Genomic DNA, 19,973 nt, shown 5'->3' with positions numbered 1-19,973 from the left:
TCCTCTCTCTCTGGGAGGGAGGGAAATAAGGGAGCGAAGGAGTGAAGGATGGAAAGAAAATGGATACAGAAAGGGGGAACAAGAACACCTCTGCATGATTTATCCAATTTCCAACACGTATTTAGATATTAAGGAGCGGGAGCAAAGGGAAAGGGAGGGGGCGGAATGGACTCAAAAACTGAGTGAAAGAGACAGCAAGGAGCGGGATGCACAATGGCGCGGCGTAAAGCAGTAACACAGGGCAAATGGACGCGACTGAGAGCTCTTGTGCACGTGAGAGAGAGAGAGAGTGAGAGAAATTATGAACAAGAGGAAAAGAGAGAGAGAGGAAGGGGAGATTCGGAAAGACAGAGGCTCTCTCTAGATTTAATTGCATGCACCTCAGCTTTTAAATGGCTGATAAATTATACATGAAGGATGCTGAGACAATAATTATGAGCTGTTTCAGTGCAGAGCGGGCGGGATGAGGACAGACGGACGGACAACGGCGGCGGAGGAGTGGAAGGCTGGAGTCGGCCAAGAAAAATCTCCGTGGAAAATCTCTGGAGAGCGTGCGGGGGTCTGGGAGTGGAGGAACCACAGTGCATTATCGTGATATTATGGAGGCTACGCGGAGCAAGTAAAGTAGGAGGGGAGGGGGGGGGGGGGGGGGGGGGGGGGGGGGGGTAGTCTCAGTGAAGCATCCCACACAGACACACGTGTGCTGGATTTCTTTTCAATACAGTGCCCTCAGGTTATTGCCCCTGCAGCTTTGGCCCCCCCAGATTTCCGGCTTTGTTTACGCGACCTCGCCTGCAGCGCACACACACACACACACACACACACACACACACACACACACACACACACACACACACACACACACACACACACACACACACAGGGTTCCTTGCATTTACGGCGCTCTGTCAATGCTCCCCCCCAACGTCTGAGCTCTGAGAGAGTCTGAACTCGACTCTTTTCCTCTCAACTCCGTCCCACCTCGCCCTCCATTGGCGGATCTTTAAGCAGCGGTGACGCATTCTTCCTCAATCTCTTGATAATCGCTATAAATCTCTATTAAACCCCCACCTTCTGGATGGATGGGGTGTCAGCCCACATCTGGCACTCTATGAGAGATTGTGTGTGTGTGTGTGTGTGTGTGTGTGTGTGTGTGTGTGTGTGTGTGTGTGTGTGTGTGAGAGAGAGGGTTTCGAAATCCATAAATGAGAGTGTGGGAGAAAAAGGAGAGGAAATGAGAGAAATACAAATTGACTATCTGGCAAAAATAACCCCCAAAAAACAAAAAACAATGACAGAAAATCAAACATCTCTTCCCCGACACGCTGTCCGTCCGTCCGCTCTTCAGCCGGGCGTGCGATTGTGTTTTCATGAGCCCTTTATCTTGTTTCGCAGGGCCCGTTCGGAAAGCTGTGCGGGGAGCAGCCAGCGGTCGCTTGCAGTCGCTGTTGTGCCCTTAAGCACAGCCACTTAACCCGGACTAACTCACTCACTCAATACACTCAATACCCAGTCGGGCAAAAATGGAAAAGCCTGCAACATTCATGCTGCTTAGCATAAGGAGCTATAAAAAGACACAGAGCCGTGCTAATGCTGTGTCCACAGTCCGCGTGCATGTCATATCTGCTAAAGCTGTGTGTGTGTGTGTGTGTGTGTGTGTGTGTGTGTGTGTGTGTGTGTGTGTGTGTGTGTGTGTGTGCGTGTGTGTGTGCATGGTCCTTAGTGGCTAGCTGGGGGCACCACCACACTGGATGGCGCCATCAGCTCAGAGGCAGATAGCGACTTAGCTCTAACTGCTTCCCTCTGCTTGGTGTACACACACATGCACACACACAAAATACATACACACACACACACACACACACACACACACACACACACACACACACACACTCAGAAACGAAAGGTCAATTTCTTGCCACACCACTGGTCTGCCCAAGAAACCTGAATTGATTGATTTGACTCGATTCCACCGCAGGCAGAGAGTGAGACGGAGCGAGTGGGAGAAAGAAGACGGACGGACGGACTGACAGCACAGATACAGAGAGAGAGAGAGAGAGAGAGAGAGAGAGAGAGAGAGAGAGCGAGAGAGAGAGAGAGAGAGAGAGAGAGAGAGAGAGAGGGGGTTAGAGCGAGAGAGGGACGAAGGATGAGAAGTTGGAGGAGAAAAATACGTTTCCTGAGCGTGTTTCATATTGTAAAATGAGCAACACCGGGAAAGATGTGAATTATGAGCCAACAGTTCTGTCATTGTCTATTATCATCACTGCCACACACACACAAACACACTTTGGTGTGAACCTGGCATGGTGGAAGTGTGTGAGGAGAGGTGCGATTGGATCACTCTATTCTAGTCGTGGTGTCGGAGGGAGGGGGGTGAGATTTTGTGTGAACAGATGGTGTTTACCTAGTAGCAGGTTGGTTGGATCACCTTACCACCCCTACCTCTGTCGACCATACCATTTTAGCAATCCATATTAAAAAAAAACGTGCAAAAAAACAACAGGCAAGCACACACTGGTGCAGAATTACAAAAAGAAAACCCTCACACACGCCACTCCTCTCATCTGAATGAGGGGTGATAACTCACCGAGCCGCTGTCGGGGGAAGGATGGAGATAAACGAGGGGTGACGAAATTAGGGAGAAAGAGAGCAGCTAGAGAGGGAGCGGGGGAGATAGAGAGAGGGGAGTGGAGGAGAGGAGAATTGGGCCATTGGTGGGGTTTTTTTCTTTCTTTTTTCTCTGGTCTGTAGTTATGTAGGTCACTTTTTTTCTCTCCGACTCTTGGAGTGGGGAATTTGTAAATCTGACATAATAAGGCATTTGGCCCGCAGTGACGCTTCCGAAGACGCTCTGTCTTCTCTTGCTCATTTGCGCCACTGCACCGCTCGCCGAAATGCTGCTCTACCTGCTGATCCGAGGAGAGAGGGGAGGGAGGAATGGAGGGAGGACGGCTGATTTGTTTGGGTTATTTATTTTGGCCCGGGGAGGGAGAAGTGAGAAAAATGAAGAATATTTAGATGGGAATGAGGAACCTCCACACATGAGCGCTGACGGAAAAGGGGGGGGGGGGGGGGGTTTGCAAAGCTAAAAAAAAGACACAAATTCCTTGATGGCCTTGAAAAAACGAGAATGTTTGCTATTTCATGCTCGCCTTCCTTCGGGGACCCTTGCTCTCCTTCACCTCTTTCATGTAAGAGCCGGTGGGAGACCCGAGGTAGAACTACAAATCCCTCCCTCGTTAATAATTCACCTGTAGCTGTGACCACTGCACGAAAGACAGACAGACAGAACGACAGAAGGAAAGGAAGGAAGGGCATGTTTTCTTGATGACATTGCATGTCCTGTCAGTCTTGAGACATTGTAAAATGTGCACATACATGCACGTACACACACACACACACACACACACACACAGAGGAGCAGACGGAGCAGTGTATGAGGTCTGACAGTGCTCTCCAAGGACCAGCTTGGGTTGCTAAAATAAGGCCGTGTCTAGAAAGAGGTGGATTCCCCTTGAGTGGGGCACAGAAGAGCACTAAAAGCTAAGTGGGAGATGAAAAAAACAAAAAACAAAACAGCCCCTAGAATTGGAGGAGAGAGCGAGAGGATGAAGGAGAAGAGGGGGAGAGAAGGTGAAGGGCAGGAGAGGGATAGAAAGGGATAGAGAGGGGAAAGCAGCGGAGTAACACATCACTCTGAGGAACATCTCGAAGACGAAGTGGCGAAGACGATGAAAGTTCCTCCTGGAATCCATAACTTATCCACGGAAATGGGCAGTCAGGCAGTAATTACACACGATGTACAGTGATAAATGACTAAAACTGGATGTAATCTTAAACAGACACGTCTAGACAGAGAAGGGAATGAAACGATCAAACCCCTGCATGCCGACAGACTGTGATGTGATAACCAGATGGGGAAAGAATATCCGCACGACCGGCCGAAACGACCGAACGTTTTACACGGCACTCGAGATGAAATGATCGGTCCATTGATTGAAGATGAATTGGCAACAATTCTGAAAACAACACAATTGTTGAATTCACGAATCGAGAGCAAAACACGCGAATGACTTTCTGCTTATAGCTTCTCAGATGTTAAGAGTTGTTGCTTTTCTTCGTTTTTTGACCTCATAGTGAATTGTCGTTGAGTTTTTTTGTGAAGTCATCCAACCACCAAACATGCATAATTCACAGCGCACACAGGTGCAATATGCAGATATAGAGAGACCAGGGACAGGGACTATAACATGGGACATACAATATGTGGATGTGGAGAATGTATTGTCTATCTGTTTTATTTTCTACTCCTCCCACGTAATAATGCAATTATGTTACACATATTAACCTTTAATAAAAAACAAATGCATAAAAACAACTCTGGTTTTGGACTAAAATTAGCTTAAAAAAATCACCTTGGGGTCTGTGAAAATGTTTTCACTATTTTATAATTTCATAGACTATATGATTCATATATTCATTGAAAAAACAATAATACTATATTAATAATTAAAATAATTGCAAGTTAAAGCCCTACATAGCCGCACATATGCGTGTGTATAAGCGTGGTACAACTATGACTTGAAGTACTTTACAAGTCGCGGATGAAAACACGGAGTGTCACATTGGCAACATGACGTGAGAGCTTTTTACTCTCCTCTCCGCTCCACCAATACGACACTGAGCCTCCCCCTCCTGTTTCTATCCCTCTCTTTCTGAAAGACCCCCCCCCCCCCCCTTCATGCCTGTGTGCCCCCGTGTCCCTCCCTCTTCTTCTCCATCCATGCCTGTGTATAAGTTCAGTAGCCTACATTCCTTCTCCATTAGCTGCTTTTGTTGCTGTTCCAAGGGGACGCCGAGTCTGGAGAAACAACGAGTGAGAGAGAAGGATGAGAGAAAACAATAAGACGTGGCTGAATGAAGCACCTTGTCCGCATACCTGCAGACCTGAAGAGCTAAAAAAATTGTAAAGATGTATTATTTTTCCGGGGGAATTGTGTCGGGAGAATGCACGGCAGAACGGGGAACAAATAATAACACAATTTGCAGATGTTTGGCAGCATAGCAGCACTGTCTTTAAGTGGGATTGCTTTGTGCATCTGTAATTCTTCATGCGTGTGTGTGTGTGTGTGTGTGTGTGTGTGTGTAGCCATTGTTTGAGGAAAGTTATTTGTGGGCCTGCTGTTGCTGGCTGAGGCTGGAACAACAGAAGCATTCAAATGAGCTGCTTTTTAAGTCATCCTTGGAAAAAGATGAATAAAAAAACAACCCACCTTTGATACGTTTCACTCGGCCGTCACTCTCGCGCGTTTTTGATTCCCCTTGTTTATTTATTCGGCAGCTTTATTTGCTTGTATTGTTTGTTTGTTCTCAAAAGATGAGTCTGCAGGGCCTGAAATTGGCAAGTGGGGCTTTAAAATGTGCGCGGCCTTGATCGGGTCACGCCTCTGACAAAAGAGACAGAGAGGAGCGGCGCTCGGGGTAGAGGGGCCCCGGCTGTGTTTGGAAATATTCTTAGGAGGGCGGCTTTCATTGGGTAGGGGGAAAGGCTGTCTGTGTTCAGCCCCGGCGGTCGCCGGCTACTCTAATTGAGAGAGCGCGAACAAAATGAGACGAGTTTCTGATGCCGACACAGGCCTGGGTAATATCCTCGCTGTGTCCCCGCGCCGTTTCAATCTCACCCGGTCGGTGTGAGCATGATAGAGCGAGATATGACCCCATGAGGAAAAGGGAAAGAAGGGGGGGGGGGGGGGGGGGGGTGGCGGTAAACAACCTCAACCTGTTCAACCTGCTGAGAGACCGAGAGATAGGGGACGAGACGAGGTGGAGTGCGTTTGAGGAGAAGCACTCCCACTGTCTTCTCTGTCTGTCTTTTCCATTTTCTCTCTCAGCAATCCCTCTTTCCCCCGTGAGCCTGTGTGTGTGTGTGTGTGTGTGTGTGTGTGTGTGTGTTTGGGTGAAACACAGCCACAGTCCTATAGCCTCCCGTGAGACGCTACTTCAAACAGACTGGAGAAGCACTGCCAAGGGTTCACTTGCTGGATCTGTGTGTGTGTGTGTGCGCGCGCGCGCTTTGTGTCTATATGCACGGATGCTCTTTATGCCTCCATTCGCTCTCTAATCTACTCTTTTTTTTTAAATTCATTGCATTACATATGCACTGATTCCAAAACAAACTGCCATCAAAGTGGCACTCCAACTCCCTCATTCTCTCTCTCCCTCTCTCCCCCAAAAACACACACGACACTCTGCACAGGAAACACACACACAGACGCGCACAGACAGGCGTAATTAAAACAAACCCACGGTGTCTATTAAGCGCGGAGGCCTCCCTGCTGTGTGAGACATATTAAAACTAGGATTAGCCCTAAACAATTACAAACTGCTACAGACAGACCCCTACGGTCCCCTGGACGGTGCTGCTGAGCGGGCGCGCATCGCTTCTGTCGCCTCATGTGGGCTTTAAACCGGGAACGCGGGCTCCTTTGCTCACATTGCTCTCTCTCTCATCTCGTGTTTTTATTTAACGCTCGGCGATTGTTTCGTGGGCAAAGGCAACGGGGACCGCGAAGAGGCACTAAATAAAAAAACAAACCACTTTGAATGGTGCAATGAGTCAGGTCTCGTTATTTTTGAATTTGTGCCGTTGCGCCCAAACGGCCGACGCGTGCCGTTAACAACGTTAAGAGCTCCGACGGGAAGCAAAAGCAAGGTTTGCTGACACACGTGTGAAGAACACACAAGAGTGGAGGAGTGATTTGCTCCCATTACTGGATCTGAAAATTCCACATTTTGTGCATCACCTGGAAAGTACAACACCGTTATCCTCCACCATTGCCTCTCCTGGCCTGTAACTTCCCTCCCTCCCTCCCCCTCCGACTCCTTCTCCGTGTGGAGCGGAGCAACATTTGTGCCACTTCTTGCCAGCTGTACTTTCATGTTTGTGTTCTTCTTACTTCTACACCAGGTTTTCAGACATTGCACTGGCTGCCAGTGTGTCACTGCGTAGAGAGCGAGAACAAAAAAAAAACCTGTCTATAAATCATTCAAATGGCTCAGCCCCCAAGATACGTCGCCGACTTGCTTGTACAATATGGAGCTACTAGAGCTCGTAGATCATCTGGAGCTGGTTTGTTTGCGGTTCGTGGAGGGAGAATCTCCATGTTACGATGCACTTGTGGATCCAAGGTGTGCATTTCTGTGCATGTACACATCTCGTCTTGTTACCTGACGAGACTTTGAAATGGGCTCTGAGAAATATGGCTCTCCAATCTTTCTCTTAAATACTTCTCTTTAATTCTTCAGTTTTAATTCTTTTTTAAACAATTTTCACACGTAAAATCCCTCCAATATGTGTATGAATTATGCTATATCAATAAACCCTCCTCCTACTCCTCCACCTCCCTTTAACCCTTTCCTCCCCCCTCTCCATCCTATATGCCTCTCTCCATCTCCTCCTCGGTAGAAGAAGTGGGAAGTCTAACTGCTGGATAATCCTGCATTACATCCTTAATCCCCTCAACGTGTTCACACACACACACACACACACACACACACACACACACACACACACACACACACACACACACAGGTGAGCACACACACTCGCACAATGCTAAACAATAGATGCAGGTGTCGGAGGGATTGCACATACCTGCACGTACAGCACATTTTTTCTGCAAATAGTGAATTATTATTATCAAGTGACACGTTTGTGTTGAAGCACGTTTGTGTTGAAGCACAGTTTTCCCTGCTGTGACACAGATTGGACAAGCACACAGCGGATTGTCACCACGGGGTCCGACACTGGGCTGTCTAAGAATATCTCAAGGATTAAAATAAACCAGAGGCATATAGAGGATGGGTTTGAGGCGTATATGTACGTGTTCTCTGGTGGGCGAAAAAAAAAAAAAAAGGCGAAAGGTGGGAGAAATGAGAGCGATGGAAAATAAAAAACAGAGTGAGAGATGGAGGCAGAGCAGCGGGCGAGTCACGGACAGAGAGGGACGAGTGGAGACGGAGAGGAGGATGGAGATCTCTGAGCAGTGGCTCTCATTAAGAAGTGGCTCCGGGGTCCAGTCACTTGCCATTGATTTGTTTAAAATCCAAAGCTCAGCCATCGACAAGCTTGGCCTCCTCGAGTCCCCGTCAAAGCCAACAAGAGCGCACAGGCCCGGTCCAACAACCAATCACCAGTCACGTCTCTGATGCTACTTTTTTTTTAATCTCTCCAAAGCAGACTTAGCACTGAAGTCAGTGAGTCATCTCAGAACACCCTCGCATAACACACTCATATTTTGTTTTTAAATGGAGAAATACTTAATCAGAAGCCGAAGGGATACAACGGAATCCTCCTCATTACTCACATGAAGCCCGGACACAAATCTGAATTCCTCAAACACTTAAGTCTGGTTTCGGAATACTCCAGACTCACTCTAGTGCACTTCCGTGCGTATGCGCGCTTCTGGCTCAACAGACTAGGCCATAGTCAATCAATAGCAATCTACGGCCAGCCTTCGCAATGCTAATGGAACTGTGCAAGGGCTGGCATTTGGCCAGTGCCATCACTGCAGCATCAGTCTGAACGCACGCACACACACACACACACACACACACACACACACACACACACACACACACACAGAAAAAGGTTAGAGAGACAAGAGGTGAGAGTCACAATGTGTGTCAATACGAGAGACAAAGAGTGAGACAGAGACAGAGTAGGGAGGGGGGAGGGGGGGAGACACGCGGCACAGGGAGATGAATGTGCGGTGCGACATTGTTTAGGTGATCGGGAGAATGATCGATGGAGCCATTTCACTGTCCCCCTTTGCCCTGCTGCATGGCCCATCTCCCCTCATCTCCCCCTTAAGCAGTGGTCATTAGGAACACACACACACACACACACACACACACACACACACACATACTAACAGACCTGAGAAGGCTGAGTTTCACTTTGTCATCATCCCCAAGACAAGGTCACAGTGCCCTGTCTCCTCAAAACACACCTCTCTGCACTCTAAAAAGCCCAACTTCAAATTTGTTGTACTAACACCTTTTTTAAAGTTGAGTCAACAAATCCCTCTGAAAAAAGTTGAGCTAACTCAAAATGTCAACTTTACTAATAAGGCGTGCAGTCCACTGAAACTTTTAAGTCGAGAAAACTTAGCATAGTGGTTTGGGCATCTGCTGAGGTAACTAAGGCCACTGTGCATGGGTAGATGTTAGTAAATATATACATGTACGTATGTATGTGTGTATATATGAACTACTTTAATTATATATTTTAAATAATAAAATAAAATAAATAAAACATTATTTTCTTTAGCCCCTGTTAAGATACTTTGATTTTTGATATCATTATGTTTAGATACCTTATTTATTTAGATTTCATTTGATTCACATTTACTTTTTATACCTAAATCTTATTTGTGTAAGAATGTTCATGATCTGCTGAATGTCTGTTGACAATGTTCAATAAAGAGAGAGAGAGAGAGAGGAGAAAAAAACCCGCCAACTGCCGTAAAACTAGATGAAGAAGAAGAAGAAGCAGCAGCAGCAGAAGATTAAGAAGAAGAAGAGAGGAGAAAAAAACCAGCCAACCGCCGTAAAACCAGAAGAAGAAGAAGAAGCAGCAGAAGAAGAAGAAGAAGAAGAGAGGAAAAAAAACGTCTAATCACTGCGCTACACCAGTGCCTTCGGTTAGAGATAGCAATTCCGCGCCGGTCTACGCCAGCTCAAGTGTTGCTGCAGCATGCCGTCTACCTCGAGCACAAATGAACAAGGTAAGGCTGTGTATGTTCTGGAGTGTGTTAGCTAACGGGCTAGTCAGCGAACCTGTTATTTTTTTTAATGCATCAGTTAACATTAAGAAGTTTACAACATGACGGACCCCACCCTATTTTTCACGTGTTCATAATGTCATGTGTAAATTAACGATAACGACCCGCGGCTTGCGGTTTTGCATGGTCGAGTGAATTTGCACATATTAAAGTTAACGTCTGTACTAGCTAAAGCTAACGTTACTACGTTGTATGCACGTGCACAACGTTATAGCGCCGTATGCTACATTGGTTAGTTTTTGTTAGCTAGCTAACATGTTGCTGCAAAGTGCTTCGCCGTTCGTTAGTGTTGGTGGCGTTGAAACTCGAGGGCTGATAGTTTAAGTTACCCGCGCGCGTGTACCATTAAGGTGCACTAGATACCGTCCAGGTAATGAAGTAGACTTAAAGCAACACGCCGTTCTTTTGTGTACCTCATTTATTTGTGTTACTTGTAAGACTCCTTGACCTATGCTTTTCCTTCCCTGATGATACAAAACAAATAACGCATAAATACTCATTTAAAATACTCAGCAAAAGGGGGGATGAAGGGTCTGTTGCTTTTCGTGGTCACCCCCTTCCTTCCATCACTCATAGTATTGTTTGTCATTATGATAAAACCATTTTAATGACTTGCAAATAGCTCCTTTACACACTTAAGGTAAACATAGTTAGAGGTTAGTGAAATCATCTTTTAAATTCTCAGTTCTCAGTGTACATTTATTAAATCATGGCAAACTGCTTTTCTGATTTAGTAAAAAATGTACCATTACTCCTTGGCAATATTTATTGGCTATCTTTGAGCAACTTTGAAAATAAGGGGATGCGAAGCTGTTAGATTTGCATGGAGTTTTGACAACTATGCACATTGTTAACATGTTCTTATCTTTCCTTCATAGGATTTGGATGCAAGTTGTTCCACCCCAGTCAAGATGTCCTCTGAAAGCATTACAGACATTACCAGGCGTGATTCTAACCACTCCCGTGCCTGTCTACAGACTGCACCTGAACTTTCAAGACAACTGGTGCGTTAAAATCCCACCTTTCAAGAGTACATAAACAGTCTGGTAAACCTAAAGTGCAGGTCACATTTTGTTGTGACTGTAAGGTCCTCTGTGCGCCAGAAAAATGCATAGGCCATCTCAGGGCTCATTTGAAGCAGCATGTGACTGTTTGTTGTCTATTCAAAAACTGTGAATTTACAAGTAATGTCCTTCAGTAGTCATGTAAGCCGGAAGTACAAATCTTACAGTGTTAATGATTTTAGATAATCTGTAATATCTCCAACAACTCCAACTGATCTACCAGAAGCAGATGAAGAATTGCCTGCAGAGTGCAATGATCCACAGGCTACTGTTGGTTGTTCTGAAATAGAAAGCAGCATGTACCTAATGCCTTTGGACAATTATACAATTGAACATAAACTTGCATCATTGTTTCTTTACATGCAAACTGTTTTGTGCAGAGTTCTACAGAATTACTCGAGTGGACCTGAAGAGGATCTTCCTGTCATCATTGGATGCACACTCATCGCAGCTTAATAAGCTGTACAGATCACGCCGCAGAACACTTGGAAAGGACATGAGGATCCTTCTAGACAACTTTGATGAACAGGTAATCAATAAGTAGGAAGTGCATGTGGTATAGCAGGGGTCCTCAATTAGATTTGAACTGGGACCAAAAACTGGGGGACAGACGAGGGGTATTTTCACAATTATTTAGTCCGACACAAGACATCAATTATAAAAGTGACAACTATGCAAACCATAACATTGGAGCAGAGCATTTACCATCAGATCACCCTTTAATATTCAAGTTTGTCTAACAAAATAAATATGAATACACGTTAATGTTCACAGGTGTATTGTATTGTTTGACTTAATTGACATTTCAAATTGGTGATTTCGGAGATGAAAAGCAAGAGAGCGTTATTGTGTTTTCACCCTTAAGCTATGTCCAAAAACATGATGCCCATATATACAGTGGTAAAATATGGGTTCATTTAGTTAGTGAATACAGCCGACCTGAAATGCATGCTACAATGCTGGAATCCTTTGGCTTCTATAGTTTGCATTGAATTTTTTGAATTATAATTATTATAAATATATACATTTTTAATCTTCATTTTGTATCTTTCAGACAACTGATGTGCTTGCCCACAGAAAGTCTACAGCTGTATGGGATCCACCGTTCTTTGATGGAGAAGCCTTTCTGAAGAAATATCTGGTAAGACTAATGTGTCAATGCCATTAAGGTTGCACATTGAGCAAGAAAACACAAATGCAAACTTTCATCAAACCCTCATTTCTACTTCACTGTTACTTTGTTATTCCACCTAAATAGTTTAATAAGTGTAACTTTACAGTTTTTAACATTTCATTTCATGTGATATCGCCAATACTGGCAATATTACTGTAGCATCAAGGTTACATGTGAGTGTGGTGCCTGCATCACATGCATTTTGTAACAGCAATTCTCCTTCAAATTTACTGGTAACATTTATAATTCCAAGCCCAAATTAGTCATGGGTTTTGAGACCTCGTATACAGTGCATTCAGAAAGTATTTAGACCTGTTGAAGATTTGTCTGACTTAAAAATGATGCATGTACATATTTTGCAGTATTTTTAATTGTAAAGTCATTCTCTGTCAGTGCATTTTCAAAGTCAAAATACCTTTTTGGTTAGCTAATCTTTTTAAGACAATACAACTAAAAAAGCCCCTACACACCATTAGCACCCTTTGCCGCTACATGTCTTTAGGGTAAGAATCTGGCAGATTTGGAGTGATTTTGTCCATTATTTAATGGCAGATTTGCTCCAGTTCCTTCAGGTTTTTGTCACTTATCGAATCAAAGGAAGCCTGTACAGTGAGAGCAAATGTTTCCCTGTATTCTGCTCTATTTATTTATTTAATGACAAGACACGACATTCAGAGTATGAATATTTAAATATTCAAATACTATAATACAAATGTGTAGGGGGTGAATATGGTATGAAAGTGGTATATTTTAGTTTTTAAAATCTGCAGAAAATTTACCAACCAAAAATGTATTTTGACTTTTCAAATGTATGGTTACAGAATGGGAAGGGAAAAAAAGAGAACTTTAAAGAGGGGGTGAATATTTATGAAAGTCTCTATATGCTTGTTTTTCTTTAAAATACAGACCCGGAGGAATTTTGTTGAACTTGGAATACTCAGTTGTTGAAGATGGCATTGGGACGGTCCGCTCACTCCAACAACAATAAGCATCGCCCTGGTTATTGAGGAACGGATTGTCCTGGAGGATGTATGCGACTTCCCAACCGCATTTGCCCTTTTGTTTGGGCTCATCTAGGCTCTTAACCTGGACTATCCGAAAGACTTACGGTACACATTTTTGAAGTAATTCAAAAGGTGTTCATGAACCTTGGTACCCAGTGCTCTACCCGGGTTCAGGCCTTAAAGAACAGTTTGCTGAAGTAGCCTGCCATATCTAAACCACGCCTATGGTCTTGGCTGGATTTTCATGAGGGACTGAAATGTCACCAACTTGACCAAATGCCGATGGTATGAGTTGACCAAATTGGTCAACACCCTTAAGTATTAGATGTTTAACAAGTTTATTATTTGCCTTACTACTTTGTATATTACAGCTGAACTATCCACTGCTGGTCCTGCACTTTAGGTGTATTATAATTTAATATTAATTTTAGTTTATTGTTGTTACTGCCACATAGCGCCATGCAGACACATATTTGCATTTATTTTTGTTTTGACCGAGTATTAGGAGGGAACTTTAGTCGGTGTCTTTGGGTTTAAAATGGCGTGAAGTAGAGATTATAAGGATGTTGACCCCCTGCTGTCTACACTGTAAAATGTAATAGTTGTCCAGACTTACATTTAATTAGTTAACTTTACTTTGTCATCCAAAATATGACTTCTTACTAGATTTTACTAAGTCAGCGTTAATTGCGGGTGGAAAAAAACTATTTACTTTATTGTTTGGAGTTAAGCTAACTTCAAACACTCAAGTAACAAAAAACGGCTGAGGTCTGAGCATGCGCAGAAGCCCACATTCAGTCCATGTGTGCGCTCAAGATGGTGGATCTGCGGACTCGGTAGCTGAGGCAAGAAAGACAAACCACTTGGCTTTTGTGAAGATTAATTTTGTCTTTTGAAGAAAATTAAGGTAAGTCATCAAGCAAACAGTAACTGTGTGTAAAATGTTTATGTTTCTGACTGCTGCCAATGTTAGCTAGCGTGAGCTAACGCTTGCTAATCGTTAACTAGCCGACGCTAGCTGACTTAGCTAACACTCACTGCACATTTCGTCTATTAGCTAGACTTATTCAGGCATGTCTTGGCGGTAGCCTAAAGACTAGCTTTTCCCACCACTGCCCCAGGTTCGCCTGCAAACATATTTTAATTGTTAACTAGTAAACGCTAGCTGACTTAGCTAACAGTCACTGCACATTAGCTTAGCTAAACTTGTTCAGGCATGTTTTAGCGGTAGCCTAAAGACTAACGTTAGCTGTTCCCACCACTGCTCCAGGTTCGCCTGAAAACATGTTTTAATTTTTTCATAACGAAAGTGGAAAGTCCGATGTACATTTTAATTGTTCGGTTTTCTTCGAGTTGACACAGCCAACGTATTTTGGTCGCAGGTCGCACGACATTACAACTTGGAAATTCCGAGTTACAAGTGAATGCAGCAAGAACCGTGCTTTGAGAGCGACGTTAAACACGGTGTTGTTGAAACGTGCAGTTTGCAGCCGCGTTAGGTGGACAACTAGAAGACTATTTAACAGTACTGTTTGTTTCGTTAGCGGTGGAGTTATATTATTTTACGTCACGTGATGGGTGTATGACGTTAGCGGACATGTTTTTATATATCATGCAAAGCGTGGTTGAAGGAAACGATAATATCACGGGAGTGAACGCAACAGTTAGGTTAGACTATGCTACGTCTGTGTATTTAATGACTAGTGCCGTTGTAACAGAGTCTTTCCAACACACCCATAGTTTTTCACATGGACGCGAGTAGCCACCGGCTTCATTCAACGTTAATTCGATTCCAGTGAAAGTGCTTAAAAGCTGCAGCTGCGCGCGCACACCGCTCTTTAGCCTCACTGAATGCGCAAATTAACGACCTTTCCTTCCCCCTCTCGAGCTGTCAGCTACATTAAGCTGTCTGTGACTGATAATGAAGGAGAAATCATCTCAATCTCCATTTTATGGTAACTTAAAACAAAAAAATCCCACAATTATATCGAGGAGGCTTGTATACGTTATGACCTAGTCATTTATTTTGTCTGTCAGGGATATTGGTGGTCTTAGCCTGCTTCTTTGACCTGTGTCAAAAAGATTAGTTTAACAAAATCAAATGTTTATTCCTGTGATGCCGGTAAAGCATGCATTTATCAAGGGATTTGTCTCTAAATAACAACATATAAGTACAACTTCCTTTTAACTTAAATATTCTTTGTCCTTTTCAGAAGAAGTGCTCACGGTAACTGCCTGAGGGCTCTTAAAGAGCTGCTTCGTCAACGCTGGATGCCGGTTCACTAAAGGTGAGATGCCAGTAGCCTATAATTTGGAGGATATTTAGGCTTAAGGAGTTATAATCAGCGGTAGAGCAGTTTTTGACAAAGCGTTAATGCTACAATTTTATTAGAATTAATAGACTAGCTCGCTGTAGCAAAAGTTAAATCAAAATCAATTTTCAATCAATACTTTGTCCTGTCACTCAGCCTGGTGACTAAATAGCAGTATGCTATTGATTAAATTTGGCAATTGCAGTGATGTCAACAGTTATGACGGTGTTTTTGTTTGCAGAATGGTTTTCAAAAATGTCCACATTGGTCCAAGCCGATTTAGTCACTCTGTTTTTTTTTCTGTGTGTTCTAGGTGTTTGCAGAGTTTAACTGGAGCCACCACAAACCTGCAGAATGACTTTTTTGATGCTGTGGACCACTACACAACACTGCACTTTGTCACAATCTTCAAGTCCAAGAACGGAAGTGTTGGAGAGACATCTGCTGAGTTTGTGCAGCAAATTGATTCACGGGTGAGTCCGTACTGTCAAACAAACATTCTGGTGACACTTGTTTCATTGTCACATTGACAAACATATTTGTATGGTCAGATTTGAATGTTACATAATCTTGAACTTTTTTTGTTAATTATCCACTTCTAGAAACCAGATGTGACAGCAATGTGCACCCTCGTACTCAGAGGCCTCCCTGTTCTACTTGGTGATGACCCCAGTCACTTCTACCACACCTGCTTTGTAAGTTCTCATAGTTACATCTTATCCTAGACATTTGTGTGAAATAGTCATAATTAGCATATGAATTATTGAGTTATGGCCAGAAACGTGTTTTGTGAGGTCACGGTGACCTGTGATCTTTGACCACCAAATTTCGACCTTGAGTCCAAGTGGACCTTTGTTCCAAATTTGAAGAAATTCCCTCAAGGTGATCCTGAGATAAACATAATGCCTCAAGACGTATCACAGCAAGGCTGAGTCCCAACCACAGCGGCCGGAAGTTGATTTGGATGGAGGCCTTCGCTGCATGTCATCGCCTCTCTCATCCCTGCCTTTTCTGTCTCTCTACTGTTACTGTCGAATAATGCAGAAATGCCCCCCAAAAATTGAGTACAATTTTTTTTTTAATGCATATGGATAAAGGTGTATTTTCCTGGCTTCACATGAGCTAGGCTGGTAGCATCACCCATAAGGTGAAGCAGCCATATATTGAACTAACTCCGTTCGCAGTCCATGCCACCGGGTTGCTCAGCTCAGCTCAACGGTGCTAAGCCTGCTTGCCATCTCCGGTTGTGTATAATGCACAAGAGGTAGATCATATCTCTCCCTCGAATACATTAGCTAATACAATCTAACGAGGATGGCAAAGAATATTTAGTGTGAGGAAGACTTCAATACTTAATTTCTTTCATCTTCTTTACTGGACATCTGTAAACTGGTCAAAACTGTTTTAGGCCTACTAATGTGGATACAACTACTAAATGCAGGTGTGTGAAAGGAAAACGTTATGGGCAAGGCTGGAAGGCAGCGTAGACGGGACATATGACACAGTGACAATTTATAGTTCCTTGTTATAATGTTGTTTCCGTTTGGTCTTACACAGGATTCTGACAGGGATGATGCCTGGGCACAAGTATCTGTTGGGGTGCTGACGAACATCAGTGAAGATGTCCCTCTCTCCAAATCAACTCCACCTTGACCCAGTGTCTACTTCCATCATTGTTGAGGAAGGTATTGTAATGGATGATCTCCTGAACCTACCTCAAGCACTTTGCCTCTTGTTTGGGTTGTCATTTTCTTTACACTTGGACTGAATACCCTAAAGCCATGAAAAACACTTTCAACTTCATTCAAAGAGTGACGCTTGGCACAAGACAAACTCCCACCAAAACTGCAAACTCTTAAAAATAGTTAGAACGTAAATTACTGTATAAAGGTGTTGAAGTTTGGCATTAGATTCAGTTGCTTTTTGTTACGTTAACTATATTAAGGCACTCGTTTCAAATAGTTAGCCCATGGATTCATCAGCAAGTCATGTCCAGAGGCTGCCAGTGTATGTTAAAAAAGTGTGTGATCCAATGCCAGAGTCCTTTCTCTTTCATACTGAACTGAATGAAGCCACTTTGTAGTTGTCAGCCCGTTGGTTCTTCACCAAGTTTGGTCTATCAACAACGTTTTATAGCTATTACAGTATTAACGGCGTTGTTTCAGGACTGTATGTTAGGTTAAAGATCAGGGTTGGATTTTTCTTTTTCAGTATTATAATTGCATTTATTTTTATAAAGCCCAATTTATACTACAGCTGGCAAGTATTGATGGCAGATAACTGTACCATCACTGATTTTGATGCTGGGATATGTAGGCTGATGGGGGAAAAAAAAGACAGTCCAGCAGACTCAATTGTTCACAATACTCCTATAGCAGTGAGTTGGCAAAGCAGTGTAACATAGCTGAGCATTTGGTGTTTTAAATTGCTATTGTGAAAAAGTTGTTCCTCTGTGAAATATAGAACCTCCAGTACATGTCTATTTGATGATCAAATTGTACATTTTACTAAATGTTTTTATCTGAACCAATTCCTAATGTTAAAATAAAAAAATCATATACTAGAACTTTGAACTGTGTCACTACCTTGATTTATTATGTGTAAATGTGATTGTTTGAAGACAATGGAACCTGTTTTTCATTGTTGTTTAAAGGATGTTTGACATACTTAAGTTAGACAAGTAACATGAACTTGGTTGTTTCAAGGCAATCGGTTTGCATGGTTTTACCAAGTAAATGATTTTAGTGTTCAAGTAAATACAACTGAGAAATATTAAGTAGCAGTAAATGTCACATAAGTTCGCCTGACTTAAATAAATGTGTTGCTTGGAATACACACAAAGTATAGTTCACTTGAAATTATTTAGTTGTTTGAAATAGTAATTCTGAGTAGGCTTTACTAAGTCAAGAGTACATCTTAAGTAAAGTTTCAAGTACTCTTCACTCGTTTTTTTTAGTTACTGAAACTCGAGTGTAAGTATACTTATACTTGAATGAAATGAGTACCTTACTTTACTTGCTTTTTTCAAGGCAATCGGTTTGCATGGTTTTTTTAAGTAAGGTTAACTAATTCGATTTTACAGTGTACTATTCAAGTGTTGAAATTGAAAGACAATATTGTTTTGCAAGCAAATAACTTATTGTTATCAAACATTTTGTGTTTTAAGATGTTTTTCTTTTCTTTAACAGTGTACGTTTCTAATTAATTAAAAATGAAGGCTGTAAAAAACAAAAAGTTGAGTATACTTAAAAAGGTTAAGCAACCAGCTGCACAGCTTTTTTGAGTATACTCAACATAAAATGGCCAGTGCTGTGAATGTATGTTTTCAATCTATAAGAACACACAATTTCAAGTTTCTCCAACTTGATATTTCAAGTGTTCTTTACTTAAGTACATGAGTAGACGTGAGGATCAAACTCCATATTTTAAGTTATGTTAACTTAAGTACATAAGTAGGTCTGAATAGTAATGTTAAGTTTGACAAACTTAAAATAGCACTTTGAGTTAACTTCTTATCCTAAGTTGACACAACCCATTAGCCCTTAGTTGAGTATACTCAAAAAAGCTGTGCAGCTGGTTGCTTAACCTTTTTAAGTATACTCAACTTTTTTTTTTTTAGTGTGTTTAGTACGTGAGTTAGTGTGTGTGTGTGTGTGTGTGTGTGTGCGTGCGTGTATTTATGTATTCAAGCCTGTAAATTAGGGTGAGTGAGAGATTAAGGCTGGTAATGTAGAGGAAAAAAAAGTGATGTAACTATAGCATATACATTGAGTTACAAGGTTGCATGATGACTTATTCGTGTATGGCAACTACAGTGACCTTTCACGAGTCTTTTCAGAGTCTGAAGCTCCATCCGAATACTGTTCTGTAGATGTGCCGAGTAAATCCCTCCTGAGCTGGTAAAAAGGCCTACACCGTGACTGAATACCAAAATGGGGAGAGAGAAAAAAAGGAAGAAAGCCGTGATGTTTCTCCGTTTAATCATCTCCTTGCGGAAGTGGGAACATTATGTCGAGTTAATTGAGGGAAAAGAGAAAAAAAAAGAAAGAAAGAAACATTTCAGTCGAATGTGTCACCCACCTCACAAAATTGATGGACGGCTAATGTACTTTTTTTCCCATTTTTTTTTTCAAGAAAAGTCATTTCAGTGGGTTCATCAAAGTAATTTGAAAGTAATAAAACTAACTCTATAATGCATAACTGTCTCCACGAAGACAGGTTGGAAGTCCCTGCTGTGATTTAAAGGACACATGTAGGCTAATCGATGACATCTTTCTTAAAAATGAATGGAATGGCAGGGAATGAATATATGGCCCATATAACCCGTCTCCTTGTCCTGTGATGATGACCTCAAGTAAACCTTCACTGACACCATGAAATATGTTCATTTGAACTGATCTTGACTGGATGTTATTTACTAGTATTAACTATCAAACCATAATGTTTTTATACAGTTGAAGTGTCAATGTTTTGGTTTGTTTGGTTGTTTGTATGAATACCACTTGGCAGCATTTTTACTTAACTTATATATGTCATTTCACTGTGGACTATACTATAGCAAACAATTCCAA

General features: G+C 42.5%; 1 protein-coding gene and 1 long non-coding RNA gene across 3 annotated transcripts in view; one reads left to right on the top strand and one right to left on the bottom strand.

Moving 5' to 3' along the window:
* Nucleotides 1-19,973, bottom strand: part of tenm2a (teneurin transmembrane protein 2a) — a 214,957-nt gene that overhangs the window by 90,196 nt on the left and 104,788 nt on the right. The window lies entirely within an intron of this gene.
* Nucleotides 15,134-17,287, top strand: LOC142962624 (uncharacterized). Its single transcript, XR_012957340.1, has 4 exons — nt 15,134-15,378; nt 15,716-15,875; nt 16,005-16,097; nt 16,960-17,287. It is a non-coding gene; the product is annotated as an uncharacterized LOC142962624 (long non-coding RNA).

Source organism: Anarhichas minor, unplaced genomic scaffold (genome assembly GCF_050575085.1).
Source record: "Anarhichas minor isolate MPS153535 unplaced genomic scaffold, ASM5057508v1 ptg000028l, whole genome shotgun sequence".
NCBI lineage: Eukaryota > Metazoa > Chordata > Actinopteri > Perciformes > Anarhichadidae > Anarhichas > Anarhichas minor.
This window is presented reverse-complemented; position numbering and strand designations above follow the sequence as displayed.